Raw genomic sequence first — 21331 nt, forward strand, 5'->3', positions numbered from 1 at the left:
CTCAAATGTCTCCCCAATACTCTAATGTCTTGAAAATGGAAAGAGTTAAGGCTGTCAGGTGTGTTAAGTTGTTTTTAACTGTACCTTTTTTTAATCACAAGTTTATCATTAGAACTGGAATGAATAAAAAACCTATTGATTAATTATTTAAAGGGTTCAAAACACCTTCAACTTCAATTTCCATTTCAATTTCAATTTCAATTCCAATTATTATTTGAGAATATATACATCACAAAACCAACCAAAAAGGCGCACGCTCTGATTTTTCGAGAGGACTCAAAATAGGTGGCACTTGTCAACCTTGTCAATCTTGGTTTTTCATATTTTCCATAGGAGCAATATTCTTCTTTTACATAAGTTTATCATTTGGGATCGTAGCGATGAAGGGAACCTGTGTTGCAGAGGTTTCTCTGTTTTGATCTTTTAATCTTTTTATTGGTAGAATATTGTGCCTAGGTATGCCCTAGAGGCCCTTTTTAATTTTCTTTTAAACTCTGAAAGGGTGATGCTTCTGCTTTGAAAGATGATTTTAGTCATGAACAGGATGTGTTGATAAAACATGTGGAAGTCCATCCTATTCGTATAATTTCTTCATTGTTACTTTTATGTAGTTTTGCAGCCTATTGTATCCCCATTCATTCCACTGAGGACGAGATGGGAAGATTATAAGCGCTGGAATCGACCCTATACTTTAGAGCCTCTTTCAGTACACACTTTTCCACTTCCGAATGTTTTTTTTTTAATATTTAGATTGAACGATTTAGATTTTATTTAGGAGACTCCATTCAAATGAGGTGATATATAATTTCAAAGCTTAAAATCTGCTCTTTCAGAATGTGCCTTTAACAAAAATTCTTGTCGACTTTTTGTTGTTGGTGGTGTTGTGTTTCAGGGTCGCAGTTGATTTTTTATCTCTCACTTTCCGTCCTTTTTGTTGGTTATGGTAGATGAGGGTGATGAACCATATTCCAAGATGGTGACTCTCGCTCTACCGGAGGTAATTGTTCCAGGATCTGCACGAGGAAGAATACAAGTTATCGGTGAGATTGATATGATTTCATAATTGTGTACATCTTTTATTTCTAAACATATTTGCCACCTTTACTTTTCTTTCTTTCATAACCAGAAAACAAGTAGTTTGTATCTATTCAAAACTTGACATATTAACAAGAAAATCATGTCGTGTACAAAAAAAAAAAGTGTTAACGTGGTTACGCATCCACATGAAAAAGAGACTTAAACCTCATCGATGTTTCTTTTTTCTATGCCATGAAGAATGCACATATTTGACGTCGGTACACACAAAATATCTTCAAGGAAATTGTTCATCTAAATTCACATTCAGGATAGCTTTTCAAGTCCATTCTATTTTGTTTCATTTTCGTTTGGCGTCTTTTTTACCTCCACTGATGATGACCAATCGTCCCTTGGGTTATAAGACCTCATACATTGTATCTAAAATATATATTTTAGGAGAGCAAAAAGATGTATCTGTTATCTTAAGATTTTATATTTTTGCGTCTTCTCATGGAAACATCAATGTTGACATCAAATAAATCAGAAGCATTATGTTTGATTATATCAATAATTGTAATGTTTTACAACTCAATTCAGTATAATTCATACTCAAAGTTGCATTAGGAGGTTTAATGATTGCAACTGAGATAGGAGGGCTTGTCACTCCAAATTCAATTTCATATTTGGATTTCGCGGTATTACATTTATTTTCTAAACAGACTTCCGTGATTCCGTGCTTTTTTGGTAAAAATGCTGCCGATTTCATACGATACGCTGTTTGCCCCTCTATGATTCCCGTGTCAATTACAATAAAATACTGTTTGTTTGGTTTTTCAGCCCTCAAAATATTGCAATACATTCGTACACATAGCTTTAATCGAAATTCTAACAGTATATAACTTTTGCAATAATTGAGCTACAGTCGTTGAACTGCACAGCTATGTTCTACTGATACTTCCGCATCCACTGAAATTACATTGCCTTTGTATTCAATGTGCAGCAAGTGAAGACATACAGGTTGTACACGTAATAAAGAATAAGAACGTAGTTGTGAAGGGGGCACATATGAAAAGAGCTTGCTGTGATCCGGTTATACAGGCGATGTGATTGGACCAGTCATGAGTAACCTTGGACAACTGCTGAGGATGCCCTTCGGATGCGGGGAGCAGAATATGATCACCATGACACCCAGCATCTTTGTGATGCATTACCTGACGGAGACAAACCAGCTGACCAATGAGATATCATCAAAGGCCTTGGAGAACATGGAAAACGGTAAGTGTCCAAACAACGAACTAGTCCCTTGGGTGGCTGTAGGTTTTAAAGCTATGAAATATGGTTATTCAGAATTTAGTGTGACAATTTTATGGCAAAAAAAGACTGCCTTGTGAAGGCAAGCGTAAGTCAATTTTAAGAGTCCATGTGCTCACCCAATATAAATAGAGGCTTAGGCCAGCATCAATCGAAAACATTTGTATGCAACATTATGTAACGTAGTATGGACTCTCAGCAGAAGAGAGAAAATAAGATGGATCTACTCAGTGTATGATGTTAAAGTTAATCCTAAAATGAACAAATCCTATGTCTTTTTCTGCAATGAAGCTGTCCCCAAGGTTCTGATTGGTTTTGTTGGGATGTTCTTTGTGTAATCCTTCTTATTGTATTTTTTAAAGATGGGGAGGGGACAATAAACTAGAGGAGAAAATTCCCATTGTGGAAACAAAGACACATGTTTTAGATTAATGAATAACCATAGTTCCCCTACCGATGATAACCACAAAGTTTACTGCATTTCCCCACGTTCCCTATGTAGTGGGGCAGATATGTGAAAAAGATGTTCACATCCGGCGGAAAGTATGAAATTTTGCATATAGGGGTATTTTGAGGCGCGGATTTCAAATATTGCCGGATCCAAGAGGTCTGACAACGGGGTCGGCCGCCATTTTGAATTCCAATATGGCCGCCGTCAAAGATCCCTATCTTCAGTTCTGAATGACATTAGCAATTGGAATTTGATATATTAAAGCATTGTGATATGATGACTTCAATAACAGACTTATTTGATTTGTCTGACAAGCTGCACGGCAGCCAATTTGAATTTTTATACATATTTGCCATGTTGGAGTGTTGAAAATCTCTATCTCGGGTTCGTAAATTAGGCTACCTGATTGAGCGCGCGTTTGGAACTGATAGAGTGCGCGCTGCTGTATTTACATTGTGACGTCAGTGAAAGGTGCGTTATGCTTCATTTTGCTGCGCTTTTTGACATGCCCGTGAATGTTAGTCATGATATTTGTCTTCGTAGTCACATTGGAATTCAAAATAGCAGGCATTGCGTTTGTCAGACACATCACATCAGTTAATATTTTAACTCGGTATGTTAAAATACTTGTTTACCCCTAATTTCATGGTCACTCACCACTGAGAAATCGAGATAGGGATTTTGAATATTTCGTCGAGGCGGCCATATTGGAATTCAAAATGGCGGCCATTCGATGTTTGTTATACACTCCAAATCAATCTGTCATCAAATTCAATGTGTCAAAACGCTCATGTGTACCAAACTTTGGTGCCACAGGTCATTCAGAACTGAAGATAGGGATCTTTGAATTTGTTTTGTGATGGCGGCCATATCGGAATTCAAAATGGCGGCCGACCCCGTGATCAAATCTCTTGGATCCGGCAATATTTGAAATCAGCGCCCCAAAATACCCCTATATGCAAACTTTGATACTTTCCGCCGGATATGAGCATTTCGACCAATTTTTGTTACATATCTGCCCTACTAATGGTATTGCTTACATCAACAAAGGCATGTACTTTGCTTCCAAAATATACTGCAATAAAGGCTACCAGCGAGAGCTCACCTACCAGCTACCAGACGGGTCCTACAACGCCTTTGGGATCAGGGACCTCCATGGCAGCACCTGGCTGTCCGCGTTCGTCCTAAAGTCTTTCAGTTTGGCAAAGGAGTTTATGAAAGTTGATGAAAACAATCTTGGGAGAACCCGGGAATGGCTCTCCCAGCACTCTACGGACGCAGAAGGTTGCATCATCAAGCAGGGTCGAGTCATCCACAAAGAAATGCAGGTAGGCTTAGATTTTACCATGAACAACACTTCTTAATAGTGCCTTATCATTACGCAGTTTCAGCTAATGTAAAACAAAAAACAACACACAGATAGTAATAATAATCAAAATGAATCGTCACGTCATATTGAAATGGAGTGATGACCAACTAGCCAAAAAACTTTCCGTCTTGTTGTCGTTTGCAATGCTTAATTTTAAAATGAGTAGCAATATGAAGATTGGCTACTGCATTTTTAATTTAATATGTGCATTATGTATAGATAGGTCCCTGGTAGCCACGTGTTCGAGCTTTTGCTCATAGTGGCAGTCCTTCTTCCGCATAATTTCTCAGGTAATTATTTGGAAATTTTGGTAATCATTATATATTCTTATTGGACTTAATTTATACATCTATTTTCCTTCTCTAAATCATCTACATTGTAATCAGTATAAACTGATAATTTATGTGATATTACTGAAAATAGTCTTGATTTAAGTATGAAATTGTGATGGCAGAAAAATAAATCAAACAAACAAACAAACAAACAAACAACGTTTGTAAAACCATACCATATGGCTATTCACTTGAAGGGGAGTGGGGAGTGAGTGGATTTTATGTCATGACTGAAATAATTTTCATTTTCTTCTTCGTCCCAGCTTTATGCAAAGCTTTCTCACTTGTAATCGGGTGTTTGCTCCCCCCCCCCCCCCCGCAAGTCTGATCAGATGATTGTGATCAAAATGTAGCCCAGTTATCATACTCCTGATATAGCTTCCCAGAATTCCCGCCGCAAATTCCCTAGCCGACGCTGACAACTGTCTTCTTTCTAACACGTGAGTCCACTTCTTCATCCTCTCCAACCCAGGGATCCGTCTCCAGCCCTGTTACCATGACAGCATTTGTGACAGTCGCCATGCTTGAATCTGGAGCATCCCCTGATGTGAGTTGTTTGCTTAAATTGGTTTACATCCAACTCAAGTCATCAAACAAATTGGGGCCGATATCATAACCTGTGCTATCTAAACTCACAGGTGTCCGATTTTCAATGCCCTCATGGTAAAGGTTGTTATTCTGCTGCATTGATCCCAGTCATATGGCCTGGCAGAGTTTGAATTAGTTTACCACACAATATATTTTTCAATATGTTTCAGCATTTTTTGACGCACGGAGGGACTTTGTCGACAATGCAGATAATTTATGCTTTTCTTTTTCCTTCATGATACTATACCTGTACTGCACAGGTAGTTCTAGCTCACAAAATGGAATACACAAGTATATTTAACTTCATGTATTAAGGTGCGTTTAGACCATGTTTCCGGCGGCCTCGCTGCAGCCCCATTTGCCTGAAACGTAGTGCGCCGTGGGTAGATAAGACATTCTCATGTTTTTCCCTCTTGAACACATTGCTATCAGACGTTGCTCTCACGTCGTCTTGTCAGTCTAGACTATATATTGTATATATATATATATATATATATATATATATATATATATATTTCAGTCGCATCCCGCTACCGCTAACGGGGAGCCTCCAAGCTTTGTTGCGGCCTAATACGTGCCTCCCCGTTTTGTTATGGACACCCCGTTTCATCGCTGCATACTAGATTCCTCATTAGCACCGGGGCTGGCGTAGCATTTTTTTTTTTCAGTTTAAAACTCTAACACGAGCATCCTGGCAATCACATCCTGTCACGTTTGACTATCCCGTCTCACCGCGTTGTTTCATGTCCATTCCGTTTAATCCACGGTGGCCTGAAACGGGGCCGCCGTGGTTACCGGGAACACCGTGTAAACGCATCTTTTACCCACCTCAAATAAATTGTAGCTGCACATAATGAATGTCTGGACTACCCGCATCATTATTTGGTTTACGTTACCATTTTACATTATTTTTGTTGTTGTGGTTGTGGTTGTTGTTGTTGTTGTTTTCTTTCTAAGATATGTATATAGTTCGTGTATAATTATGATGTATGTCTAAGGGTCAGTCTTGATAATACGAGCGAACTTCTTTTTCTAGTACAGTAGTTATCGTAGCACATATCATTTTCAATTCAATTCATTTATTTTTTTTTTTCATTCTTCTTTTTTCAACAAAACATAACGCATAATATATTTGGAATTACATCATAAACATAAACATTCGACTTTGTAAAAGATAAATGATACAAATAAACAAAAGAATGCATACTGGCAAAAAAGTACAAAGTTATGCTTCAGTTGAGGAAAAAGAAAGAACTGAGAGGTCCACTAAAAAGCAAGCTTGTATGTTGTGAACTACTCAAAAAATGAACAAACTTATGAATTACTTATTTACAAATACTTATCACATAATTTACGACAGAACGGAACAAGAGAGGAGAAATACAAAAGACATGACACGACTTGACAAAAAAGACGGAAAGAATGGGGAGATATCCTCCTCCTACCATTTTTCATTCATTATATCTCACATCATGTAGGGTCATGAAGTAGTCCTTGGGTTGTATTGTATGGAATACTGGCTGAACACCACATCTCCAGATGATATGAACACCTATGCGCTGGCTTTGACCAGCTATGCTTTGGGCTTGGGCAACTACTTCGACAGCCAGTCTCGAGCTCTTAGCCTCCTTAACGACAGAGCACAAGAAGAAAGTAAGCCCCTTACTGGTCGCAAATTTATCACTCCAAGAAAACCCTGTGTATTCCAATCATGCTACCACCTGTTTTTTTTTTTTTTTTTTCATCTGACCCCAGAATGTATAAGCTCTCAATATTGCCCAAAGCAGTAAGATTGGAGAAAATGTGTTTACATGGCTAACTGATATTAAGAACATGCATCATCTCGAGCGTCCAATTAGCTGTAAATAATCGACATAATTTGCTTTTATTGGTGCAATGTAGCTATCTGATAAAGCATTACGTACAGAACATAGTCTTAGGTTTGAAGCTGTATCTTCTTAGTATGGCTTTTATCATATTATTTTACTTTTGGATGTAGTAGAATGTATGCATTATCATCCATTTCATACATTTTTTTTTTACCATAATACTATGGCATTATTCGTTTCACCTGCAATTTCAAAATGATTTCGTATCATTTGCCATCGCTCTTTCTGATCGAGAATGTGACACTTTAGTGTTTCTGTCTAAAATTGGTAAATTATTATGTGTAAGTGCATTTGCTCTTGAGCAAAGTTGAGACGAAATGCTTTGGTTCCCCTCTTTTCTGTTCCTCTTGAAATAAAGGTAAACAGAGATATTGGAATCAATCTTATAAGGAAATGATTCATGGATAATGCGCAGATTCAATGTTTGGTAACCATGTTTTTTTCTTTCTTTTTTTGAAAACAAAAAATCAAACCGTTGCCTTCAAGGTGGGTTACGTTTCTGGGGCAGCGGTGATGTTATCGAGAAAGAAGAGAGCTTATGCATCCACCATTGCCATGCCGACTCCTCCAGTGTAGAGATAACAGCTTACGTTCTGCTGGCACAACTTCATCAGAATCAGCCCTTCGATGAGATTTTTGACGATGTTTTGCCGATAGTCCGCTGGCTGAATGCTCAGCGAAACGCCCTCGGTGGTTTCTCTTCGACTCAGGTTAGAATTTCACCAGCTGTTGTCACCGTTTCGGCTACGAATCAATTCTCTATTGCTTTGAAAGAGGAAGAATACACCACTTTATCATTATGAAAACTTAACATGCTTAATAAGTAAAAATTTGATACAAATGTTACGGATGAGAGTCGAAATGAATCTGAATCTGAATAGAAAAAAACAAAATAGACAAAAACAAGAGAAGTACAAACTGTTTGTGTAGATTAAGAGTTATTAAACAGGCAAAACGATGAGACCGTCCCGAAGGTTGGTAAGTATCACTCAAGATTGAGGTTAATCGGTTTTCATTTGAAACTCTTTAGAAAGTTGATGTCCTAAGAGCATGCTTTGCTGACAGTTTGTTATGGCATTTATGATCCCATAGGCATCAGAAAGCGTAATCGTCTTTTTTTCTTGGATCAACTGAAAGGGATATATTGCACTCTTTAATCTAGAAGTTACCAAAGGATGAAAAACAAGTTGAAATGATATAAACTGACGATTTATTGTAAAGATGTATACTATACATTTGAAATTATAATTATTTAGAATTAAGTATGTCTACATTGTTTTCTTTTTTAGGACACTGTTCTTGGATTGCAAGCTGTGGCTCAGTTTGCAGAGAGAGTGTATGGCCCAGATTCGCTATTAGATCTGCGAATTGACGTTCAAACTTTGAAGTCGGGCTCGAATGAAGTCACAGAGGAGTTTTCCTTCGACATCGATAACAACAACCACCTCGTGCTGCAGCGTGAAGACCTGCGGGAGGTTCCGGCAGTTTTATGGGTCACAGCGAGGGTTAGTGGGTGCGCTCTGTTCCAGGTGGGTATGTTAACAAGTATTTCAACTCTTTCTGTTTAACAGACTTTTGTACAGTCTGTGTGTTTCAGCACAAGCTTTTGTTAGATATTCCACAGTGATTGTGTACAGCAACCTCTGCCAAATTTCGCTATTCAATGTTTAGCTCTCTGGCACACAAGGTTAAAATGATTATTCATTTATGGGCAGGGAGGTGATACGTGCTGTAGAGGCACTCTACTTTATTAAAGGCAGAAGTTGCTATTTTTCAACTAATGTAACAAAGATGAATAAAGGGTTGTTACAAGCATACGCAGAGACTGTGTCACCAATGTGAAGTAATTTTAATGGAATAATAGAACAGTAAGAAAGCTGGAAAATGTGTGCCAACAATATCAAACTGGAAACAAACACAATAAACGCTGACACAGTTTTTAACCTTGCCTAAATCGACAGGGCAAAGGCTAACAGGTTGTATCTAACACGGGAAGTGATAATGAATTACACACATTGCGCTATGCCATTTCATAAACCAAAATTCAGGTTTGTCGAAGGTTTTCTCTTTTCACTTTGGATCTGACCTATTAAGGCGAATGTGTAGCCCAGACAAATGCATACAAATTTGAACACAAAATAGATATGAAAATTTATTAAGACATTTTTCTATCTCCTTGATATTACATTTGCTTTGAACAGGCTGAGATACGTTATAATGTTCCCGTGGTTCCTCCACAACGCCCGCTGTTCAGCATTAATGTTACAATCCGTGAATGGAATGAAAGATCCCCAAGTGACCCTGCAACATGTGGAGACAAAACTGTGCACATCTGTGTCAGGTTAGTTTGTCTACTTCTTTTTTTTCTTTTAATTCTTTAATCCGTTCAATCACAGCACACCGACGAAAACAAAACTGACAGTGAGTATTATCTGTAGAATTATTGGGACGGGTTACACATACAAAAATAAATAAATTATGGTGATTTCTACTGATTTCTAAATATCAAAGGCTCTATCTTATACTGTAAAGATGTTAGATAAAAGGAGAGAGAGAGAGAGAGAGAGAGAGAGAGAGTGAAAGAGAAAGAGAGAGAGAGAGAATAAGTTTAATCTATAGTTATTGTATGCGCAGCTGTTTGACTACTCAAACTAAGGAAAGAGGCCTGTACGTTTCAACGCTGGACATGGCAATTGAACATCTTGTTTGTAACTACAAAGTATTTGGAAGTTTTTTTTTTGTCTCTTTTTTTTTGTTGTTTTTTTTCGAAATTGGATAAATGGTAAATGAATTCTGCCAATCAACAATCAGTCAGGTGTAATATCATCCAGTAATAAGGTGCTCATCTGTAAGAGGTAAGTTTAATCAAAGGCTTTAGTTGCTTTAATAGGAATACTTAAATCTGGCATAGGCAATCATTAACAGGCTAACTCGCACAGCTCAGACTTTCGTGTGTCTCCACAGCTAAGGCTAGACATTTTTCATTAATTATAAGATACACGAGGCTATTAAGACAAAATTATACAAAAGAAATCGTGTTGTTGGCATGGTAAATATAAATGTGACAAAACCCATGTTTCAACGTGATTAAAGGAAAAAAAGGATGTCTAATATGTGGAAGGTTTAAAGTTTATTAGTGAGCATGACGGAGCCAAAACAATGACAATCTTAACTTTCTCTCTATGTTAAAGTCATTCTCTTTCGTCTTTCTTTTTCATCTCTCTTATACCTCTCTCTCTCTCTCTCTCTCTCTCCCTCTCTCTCTCTCATCTGACAGGTATACAGGCAATGAGGTGGAGACCGGTGTGGCAGTAATAGAGGTTAAAATGGTGTCTGGATTCATCCCCCACGAAGATTCTTTGGAAACCTTCCGCGACAGACGTGGCGCCGCCATTGGTTTGAAGCGCATTGACAAGAATGCCAATGGAAAACCTCTGGCCCTCTATTTTGATTCTGTAAGTTAAAATCAGTGCAATTCGATGTATTATTGTTTGTTTGAAGTTTCGTCTATTTTTGTCAAGTTAAATTTATAACTATTGTATTTCATTATAATGTTTTATTATTTGAACAGTTGTTGGGAATTGTGTCATTGGTTTTCCCATTTTTCTTTTTTAATGTAATTTTATCATCATCTTTGATGTTCTGGCGGAATCACATTTTTTGGCCTCTCTTAAAAAACAAACAAAAAACAAAAGAAAAAAACAAACAAAACGTTTTGGAAATTGATGGTGGATAATGTTTCATGGGGGGGGGGGGGTGAATGTTAGTCGGTAAAATATTTGAGTCCTATGACATAAACGTTAATAGAATTTAACTGTTTTTTAATGGAAATAATATACTCATTATGAGAATATGTTTGATCCAGATTTGTGTCGTTTTGTCTTTTGAGTATATATGCGAACGTGCATCATAATACTGACAAAAAGTCGCACACACTGATTTTGTGCGAGGACCGAAAATAGGTGAAATGGGTCAAGCAAACCAATCTAAAGTTTTTCAGATTTCCAAAAGAGCGAGTCTTATTCTACATTATGCTAAATTGTGGTATGATAAAACAAACAGGAAACTGTGTTTTAAGCAGTTTTCTCGAACACATTTTGGTAGAACAGTGTGACTAGGTGTGTCTTTCATAAAGAGTCCCCTTTTTATTTCTTACAAAGACACTGTTCATACTCTTCACTTTCAACTCTAATAGCTTTAGGAAGAATAATGCTACTGCTTTGAAATTTGACATTAATAACTTTAAGGAATGTGGTAATAAAGCATGCTCAATTTCAGCTTAACATGATAATCTCTTTCGTTGTTGTTGCCCCGGTGGTTTAATTCCTGTTTGTTTTGTTTGTTTGTTTGTTTGGTTGTTTTTGTTTTTTTTCATTCATCGCGCAGCTACCAAGGCTTTGTAAAGGTTAAGATCCTGAATAGACCAAGTAATTCGTAGACTGTTCTCTTCGGTTTATGCTTTCCGGAGTGTCCTTTTTTTCCCCACAATAAGAAATTCCATTTGAATCGAGTTATACACATAAAGCGTAAAAGTATGTTCTCTTAGGATTTGCTCCTAACTAAAATTCCATGATTGGCAACCGTTTTGTTGAATTGGTGATGCCGGGCTACATATGGAAACTTATCCTATCTTTTATGATGTTTCATGGTGTGATAATTAAGATGGTCAATAATATGAATATTGTACGTACAATAATGAATATCCTTGGATGAGGTCATAGTATATTTGACTTATGACTTCTTTCTGCTATGTAGCTCTCAAGCACAATGTTCAAGACACGATGATATTCCATTGTCATAACGTACATTACCGTTAACGACGTATTATCTTTCATACTGCGCTCTCAGTATATTGCTGTATTTTTTGGTCCATATACCACTCTGCATAGATGATGTTGAAGTTATGAACTACTTCTTCTAGCACAACACCATTGTATTTCAAAGCTTCTATCGAAAGTTAGATATTTACTATACATGTTTATTTGTACTACTGCCCTTATAGTTTGATAGTAGAAAACGCTGCGTGCCCATCAAAGTGAAACAGGATATGGTCGTGAAAGATGCCAAATCATCAATGATTCTGTCATTAAAGTCTTTGACTACTACAAGCCGGGTAAGTACTTCTTTCATTCTTTTCTTTTAATTCAAGAATGTGCACATTGTGTTCACGATGTATTTACTCTATCGTTTTCATACTGTGGGACACTGTGCTCTTTCCAGCAGGGTTATTTCGTATAATGTTGCATGTCAATCTGGTTTAGGGTCCCAAGTCTCATTTATTATTTGTCTCTATCAACTTAGATGCATAGTACTGCTACTAAATTTCCATGAGAAGTATTTACCTGTCTTTATTTGGAAGCATGAGGTCACTAGCTATAACTGCACATGCAATTAGTACAATATTTGTACGTTTATCTTCTTTTTTTATTTGTCTTTATCTGATCTTTTTTTTTTTGTTCTCTGTATCATACAATTTACATATTTTTTTATTCTTTACCGCCAATATTATCGAAATTGTGTACATAACCTTCACACAATTGCTAATTTCTGCAATTCCAGCTATACAATTCTCATGACACATAACCTGTGACGTAGTTACAGAATATATTTAATAAATTGCCGTTTATGTTTACCAATATATTGAGAATTGCACTCATAAAATCAAATGTTGGCTTGCAAAGCAAACTATGAGTGTTAGGTGAGAGCGGAGATTGTTTCAGTGCCATCTTTCACATAACACATGAACTCTTAACACAACTACATGAAATTTCTCATAGGTGATGGTTTTGTGGGGGGTTATGGCAGAGAGCCAAATTAAAGGCCTTATATACAATTGCAGATGAAACAAAAACCAAGCTTAACCTCTTCAAAGTTATACTTCTAAAATTGAAATTGGGGAAAAAAACAACACAATAATTATTATATTATGTTTGAATTAGTAAAATCAATGTTGATAATGTTAAACCTACAAAATGTGAAAAATAAGTGTAATAAAAATGTTTCTAGACTAAACCGTCGACAGTTATGGTTTAATGAGAAACAAATAGTGATATCTTTCTATATTTCAGGATTTATTGCAAATTATTATAATTATGGAGGGATGTTTCGTGATGCAACTGACGTACAAACGTGCATGAACGTAAAATGCACTATCTTGATTTTTTTTTCTTTTGATTGCTGCTCCTAACGGTAAACTGTAGGCACATACCTTTGATGAAGGCCAATTCTTTACATCAATGTCCAAACATTTTTCTTCATTTCCGCATTTTCGTCAGCTTGTAAATATGTGGTGAATGCTAACAGTGCTTACCGAAGCTTTGGTTTCTTTTCTACTGTTGTCTTGTCTTTCAGATCTTGTCAGCTTCAAGAATTACCATCCCTGCGAACTTGCAAGCAATGAATAAAGAATTTAATGGTGTCCGTCTTCAGATGCCAAATCATGACGTCAAATGATTACAGAAGTGGAAAGAGATGGGAATATATATATATATATTATCATGAAAGAAGTGGTAGTTAATTGCATTACCGTATTAAAAAAAAAATCAACCAATGGGTGTATCCATTATTACGTAAACAAAGGTGTGTCGGTATAAATCCATATGACCACAATTAATTTCAAAGGATTGATGATATATTAAAAATCCATATGACTACATCTTTACGGGTGCTGTTCGTTATTCCGAAGGTTCGCTATTCCGAAGGTTCGTTATTCCGAAAATGAAAAAGGGTTCGTTAATCCGAAAATGTGTGACGTCATTTCGAAGGTTCGTTATTCCGAAGATTGGTTCATCCGAAAATGAAATTAGGAACAATGAACCTTCGGAATAACGAATCTTAGGAATAAAGAGCCTTCGGAATAACGAACCTTCGGAATAACGAGCTGTAACCATGTTTACGCCACCGAAAACATTGGTGAAGGGATTGAAGAAGCCAAACTGTTTTCTGTATTCCCTGGGCCCCGTTTTATCAAAAGATAAAATCGATTTTGAATTTCCTTACTACACAGGCTGCCATAGACTTATGGTTGAAATCAATTATACAATCAATTTTAACTCTACATAAAACAGGTCCCAGAGCAATGAATTTGAGATGGCATTTTTGACATTAGTCGCCGTAACCAAAACCAATACGAAATAACGCATAATATTTCTAGTAAATAAACAATAATTTTACGAAAATTGATCAACGGTAACACTGGTCAAGTATATACAAACATTGCCCGGAGTCGGTATTTCAAATAGTGTTAATGCCATTGTATGTTATGGCACGTTTAGAATATAAGTTCATTATTTGTCTGTGTGTTTGTGTTTGTGTGTGTGTTGTATGCGTGTGTTTGGTGATCTTTCACTTCTCACAGCAGGGCAAGGGAGAGAGCCCTGTAGCGTTCTTCATACTATAGTAAAGCTCTATAGCCACAGGCCACAAACTTAGATCCCCTTTCATTTATTCATCACAAAATTTATTGCATTAACGTCTGTATCTATAGACATTTTGTACCCCTTAACGTGTCTTTAGTGTGGATAGTTTATCAGACATGGGTCTAATTTAATAGTATAAAAGCTCAAACTCTGCATTATCATGTTATGGTCTGTTTTGTACTCGGTATCTGTATAATTTCTGTCTTCCCTTTTCATTCTTTTCATTTCTTCGTTTCTTGTGCTGCCCTGCCTTCCATTTTTTCTGCCCCTTGCATTCTTCTTTTATCCCCCCTCAATTTGTTTTACTCACTATGTCGTTCTCTCTCTCTCTCTCTCTCTCTCTCTCTCTCTCCCTCTCTCAAACCGCTCTCTTCATTCCCTTTCTCTCTCGGTGTATTTCTCTTTCTCTCTCTCTCTCTCTCTCTCTTAACTTTTGATTATAGTTATATAGGGATGTGGCTGTTATTGTAAATTCGGTATAAAACAGAATATTGAAGGGAAGGTACAGTTTTGGTAAAGTTGAAGCTTCAGGTTACTACTTTTTTTGTAAAATAATGAGAAATCTCTTACGAAGTATAACAGAGCGAGCAAAACTAAGAGAAATTCCAAAATTCATTTGATGAAAATTGGTGATGAAATGGCTTATATGGATATCGAAAAGTAAAGAGTTCCTAATAAAACTGGTTGAACCCGCCTTTATGACGACCACTTTGTTTTATTTTGTTCTTTGGTATCTCAGCCATTTCAGACCAATTTTCATCAAATATACTCAGATTATACTCAAACTTCTCATGCATTGCAAGAATAATCTGTTCATGATAAAATCTAACTCTTATGTATTAGCATGATCCTTTTGAAATATGTGAGAGTTGAAAGTGAAGAGTGTGTAAAGGATGTATAATAAGGATCTCAGTAGTGAGCATACCGAGTCACAATATTCTACAAAAAGTATTAAAAAATCCTAAAAACACATTTTTCATTTTATGACTCTTACCCTTAAAATAACGTCGAAGAAGTCTGCCTTTTCTAAAAAATGAAAAAGAAAGAATAGATTTGTTTATGTTTATATAAACAAACAATTATGTATAGATCACAAACCTTTTCTTTGTATAGCATATTTTCTGGCTGTGCCTTGGCAATTCTTAATCAGATGTAGATCATCCATTGGCCTACAAATTTTGATAACAGATATAACCATATAATTCGATTCTGTTCGATTGAGAAATTCAAGTAATTCATCGTATTTCAATTAACACCAGATAAATATTCTGTTCCGAATAATAACAATAAGGCTGAATAGCAAATATCAATGCAACTACTGTGACACTTCCTGCCAAAAATAAAAATGGTTTAAATCAGATTATTTGTGTCAAATATTGACTTCAGTTTGAAAAAAAAAAAACAATGATACAAAGTATCATTTTATGCAGCATTTGAACGTTCAATCAATCTGGAAATTATATGATTGATAATCTTGAAGAAAAAAAAATCGAAATATTGAAATGAGTGGGATTACAGGCATTGAAAAGGGCGTAAAACTGAACGTCAAATAAAAACGTGATGTTTACTAAATTTTAATGACGGTTTCATCTACACAAAGACAAAATATTTTATCTGTATGAACGTCTAAACAAGGATAAAACGTTCCCTGCTGAATGTCGTACGAAGCCCTTTAAAGAGGATAAAGAAATGACTATCTGAACATAAGAACGACCCAAGTCCATGGAAGACCGTTTCGAGTAAACTTAAAAAAAACTTCATATCTTTTTTATTTGTCCAATAATATTCTATTTAACTGTGATGGGAAGGCAACATTGTATATACAAATTAGAACATATATTATTATGACAATTAACATTTGCATTAATTGTGGAGAGGCCATTTTGTGTGACGGACTTGGGTTGTTCTTTGAATCATATGGACTTGGGTCGTTCTTTGAATCATAATTATACATGATATTCTGCTATAGAGATGAGAGAAGGACGAGAGAGGGCGCTATAATATGAATGTAAGCAGTGCCGTATATTGATAATATTAATATACGGCACTGAATGTAAGAATGACCAAAGTCCTTCATTTTTACATTCATATAAGATTTAACTCATTCATTTGAGGCACTTCCGGGGGTAATTAGGCTTTATCATTTATACACAAGATGAGTCCATGCATAAGCTACAATTTCCCGTGTCAAACTAAATATGGCCAAAAATTGGACTTGAGTCGTTCTTATATTCAGGTCTTCATATCATTCCATTGTGCATTCCAGCTTAGCATGGGACATCACGTGACTTAAGTTACGACATGCATTTTCGTCAAAAGACATACTTGTATCCAGCCCAAGTGTATTACCTTTGTGCTTACCTGATTTGATACAACTTACACACTATCACAATTATAACATGTATATTGTACTTTATTTTTTAAAGGATTCATTTGTTTGTTAATATTATTCCCATTTCTCGAATTCGTTATTCCGCTTTTCTTGTTCCTTCATTATTAAGTCGTGTGTCTATATTACAGAGAGTTGACGATGTATACATATAGTATTTCTTAACGTCTGCGAAATCTTATGAATAAGTTCTTTGGACGTTCATCTCACCTGGAACAATACATACGCATGTGTATTGTGAAAAGTACAGAACACAAATTGAAATACTTTTTTAAATATTATTGGATGCGCACACTTTACACTAGTAATTTGATCCATTATGGTGAAATTCGGCTTCACATGTACACTCTAATAACATCCTGGTCAGAACTGACCCGGAAAGGGTCTGTTGGGGGCACACCCCTTCTGGGTCAAAAATGACTTGGAATTTGGTCATGAAGACCCGGAGTGGGGTCACCTCGACCCAATTCATGACTCTGAATGGGGTCATATCTGACCACATTCCTTGTCATTTCTGACCCGGAACGGAGTGTGACCCCATCGCACCATTTCTGGGTCAGTTCTGACCCAGATGTTTTTAGAGTGTACAAATTCATTGGCAGGTTGGTGGCATTAGATGCCCTAAAATTAATTTGAATGCCGATTGCCTATTGCCTATTTCCGTCGCATTATGACAGACATGAAGGACGATCGGTGGTTTTATAAGATTGGATGACCAATTTACAAGTTTGTTGTTCTTTTTTTTCTACCGTTATGTGCAAAATGAAATGACCTACCTATATTGTTCTGTGCACTTCGATGTGAAATAAAACGAGAAAGCTCAAAGGGAGAGTAAAAAGTGGCTGATGAGTTCAATTACAATGTGTGTATGTGTGTGTGTATTGTAATTACTGTTTGGAAGCTTTTGTATTATACAACACCCGTACTTATCCGATTCGTCGATTGCCCATCACGTGACATTAAATATCACTAAATTTTAGTGAAAAGTTTCAGCGCACGCTCTTGCTGTCAGCAGTTCAATTTTGTTTGAGCAAAAATGCGCATGGCTGAAGTCACCAATTTTCATTGACTCCCGTGTTAATCCCTAGATATTTCGAGTTTTTATTCCATTGCACGGCTCTGATGTCACAATAAACAAGCATTTCCCATTTGCGCTTTCAAGAGCGTACTTTTGCCACTCATTTTTGTAAACAACTTCGTTTGTACACTGTCACAGTGGCTGCGACTGTGCGGCTACTCATTCGTTTTTCACGAAAAATGGTGGTGATTTCTACGCTGAATTCAAGAACCTGTGTGGACCAAATCTTTTGAAGTTCGAGGTGTTGCATAAAACAGATAGTGTATGGTCTTTACTTGTGCAATGGAACAATATTTCGCACTCCGTGAAAGATAAGGCGCACTATTCAACTCGGCTTCGTCTCGTTGAATGGAGCGCCTCCACCTTTCACCTCGTGGATTTATGGAAGCTGACTTCCTAATTCAATACAAGGTGGTCCATTTAATCTTAACTTCAACAAAGATAACCCGTCAATCATTATAGGTCAATCAGCAGAACCATAGGAGATGACGAGCTCACTAAATTTCAAAATATCATTTGATAGGTCTCCCAGATTAAGCACGGGAGGTTATATTCTAATGGGGCATTCTTTTTGAAATTCAAGTTCAAGTTTATTTCATATTTCCACTTTCTCAGTGATGGGATTACAAAATGATTGACAGTAAAAACAAGATTACAAAATATATACAACCATGTCTTTTGATTGGAGAAGAAAGAAAACAAAAAAATACTTAACACAAATGTTGGCCTATTATTGTCATATCATCTGAGGATGTCAACAGTAAATGTCGGAAATATGATGGGGCCTACATAAAGCAATTACGCTTGTAAAACTGTAGGTTCCCGAATTCATAGGCATGAAGTCATACGGAGAACGGATATGTGTATCTTGACCAACTAAAATTATATCAGTGCAAAAATCAATATATAGAATGAACCAATGAACCGCATGAACATCGCTCAAACCAGACTGTACAGATCTCGCCGTGTTTGAAAAAAACAAAAATAATGTTATAGGTTTAACATAACGGTACCGTTAAATAACTTAAATAACGGTGCCACTGAATAACTTTCCAGCTGCATGATTTACCCGGCTCTTCAAATTTTGGCTTCATTATGAAAAAGGCTATCTCTGTCAACCTAATAAGTATGCTAAAATATTCAGGCTACAATAATGACTATGATCGAGATAACATAATTGTGACCGTGCACCACAAAACGAACAGTCGCACACACTGATTTTGTGTGAGGACTGAAAATAGGTGAAATGGGTCAACCTAACCGATCTTGACTTTTTCATATTTTCTGAAAGAGCAAGTCTTCTTCTACATTATGCTAAAATTTGGAATCATAAAACGGGCAGGAAAGTGTGTATTTTAGCATTTCATCTTGAACATTTTTGTAGAATAGTGTGATTAGGTGCGTTTTTAGAGTCCCCTTTCCATTTCGTAAAATCCTTTTACGCACTCTTCACTTTCAACTCTAATAACTTTTGAAAGGATGATGCTACTGCTTTGAAAGTTGGCACCAATCATGAACAGAATGTGTTGATAAGATACGCTCAATTTCAGTTTAATCTAATGATCCCTTCATTGTTGTTACTCTGGTGGTTTACATCCTGTTTTTTTAGCCCCATTCATTGCACAGCCAGCACGGCTTGGTAGAGATTTAGCGCTTGAATAGACACTGCACTTCAGAGCCTCATTTCTCAGTTCACACTTTTCCTGAGTGTGTGTTTTCTTTCCATTATTTAGATAGGTTAGAAGAGTCCATTTGATTTGAGTTATACATCATTTTAAAGCTTTAAAGTCTGCTCTTTTTGAATATGCTCTTAACTGAAATTTCATGTCTGGCGACTTTCTGTGCGTTTTGTGATGAAGGGTCACAATTATTATGTATATTTTTATCTTTACGCGAAATCTGTTTTCGATGTGTTTTCTTGAAGATACCATAATAGAGTAACTCTTGCTGCTCATTATTTTCGCAACATCAAGACCAGCCAACAAACCGGCTGATTAGCAAAATATATTTCTCATGGGGTATGGAAGCAGACCACGAAATAAGAGAATATCTAGCCATTGAAAATAACTCGTTAAGCATCCTCGCAACCTGCCACAAAAGGGAAAATGCAAGGAACAAAATTCATATTACGAATGCATAAACCGATGATTCGATGATTTATCCATAATATATTGCTTCGAGCGATGCCAGCTTTCGTCATGGTTGATGGGCTGATGGAAGTAGTGACTTTTTGGTTTCCTGGTCATGAAGGTCAATGTGAGAGAGAGAGAGAGAGAGAGTGAGAGGGAGAGAGAGAGAGAGAGAGAGAGAGAGTGAGAGGGAGAGAGAGAGAGAGAGCGAGAGTGTGTGTGTGTGTGTTTTTGTATTTAGTGTATGGACAATTAAATAACATTTTATATTAATATTTCTGACTGTCTGTTTTTACCTTTCTCATTGTTATCTTCTCCTTTGTGTCTTCTTTAGACGATCTCCTAAAGACTAGATGTTGTTACTTTTGGTGTGCTTTTTTTTCAAATGGTGAAAAATGGAGGCGAAGTATTGAAACGGGGAAACAAAGAAAGAAATATTGGACAATCCTGAGCCGCCCAACTGACTCAACAACACTGATATTTTGGTGCACGCCAATAATAATTGTGCAAAGCCTACTGTAACTTTAACTTTCTTGTAATCTTTGTGATCAGAACGACTGTGATATGCCGCTCTGATATTGTTTCCATTTGCTGCCTGTCTTCTTCTTCTTGCGTATGAGTCAGCTACGCAATTTGGATCAGGCGTTGCAGCCAGCTCACTGTATCCGGGTCGGGGTTGGTCAGGTTGATGGTGGTGCCTTCTGGTGGGCCGAGGGTAGAGCAGTTGTGGATAACATGGTGTGCAGTCTGGTCGGGGTGTCTACAGGTACAAGCTGCCGATGGGCGCAGACCCAGCGTTTCATGTTCTGATTGAAGCGCCCAACACCAGTCCGTAGGCGGTTCAGGGTTACCCATTCTCTACTGGCTAGTTCTGCTCCGGGTGGCAATAGTGTATTTGGGTGGACTGAAAATTGGGTGGGATGTTGGATTTCCTGCCAGCGTGCTCTCCATGCTTCGAGCATGTTGAAGTTGGAATGGCAAAAAGTTGTGGCCTGTCTATTCAACACCAGGTATTAATTTCATAATAAAGCTTGAAACAATGAGTGTAACTTACACACTGTTATATAGGTCTTAAACCCGATATCATGTTGGTATATATCGCGACAATTAAGTCAAGGAGGAAGAATCAGCTATGGAACTTCAAAGAATGTTTACAGTGATCAGGATCATCTCATAAGAATTTCCTTCATTCGCGGCTATTCATATTTCGGCAAAAATATTACCAAATGAACGAATAAGTCCGCCAAGCCGTTGCGCGTGATGAATTGCCGACAGTTCGTTCGACGTCGATACTTGGGTCATGTACGGTAGTAAACAGCCTCGTTATTCCGATGGTTCGTTATTCCGAATGCACAAAATA

General features: G+C 36.9%; 1 pseudogene; it reads left to right on the forward strand.

Annotated features, from left to right (window-relative positions):
• Window positions 1-13361, forward strand: part of LOC139712717 (pregnancy zone protein-like) — a 65555-nt pseudogene extending 52194 nt beyond the window's left edge.
• The last annotated feature ends 7970 nt before the right edge of the window (window positions 13362-21331 follow it).

The sequence above is a fragment of the Diadema antillarum genome, unplaced genomic scaffold (assembly GCF_040938485.1).
Source record: "Diadema antillarum isolate AM-2024a unplaced genomic scaffold, OU_Dant_1.0 seq00001846_RagTag, whole genome shotgun sequence".
In the NCBI taxonomy this organism is placed as follows: domain Eukaryota; kingdom Metazoa; phylum Echinodermata; class Echinoidea; order Diadematoida; family Diadematidae; genus Diadema; species Diadema antillarum.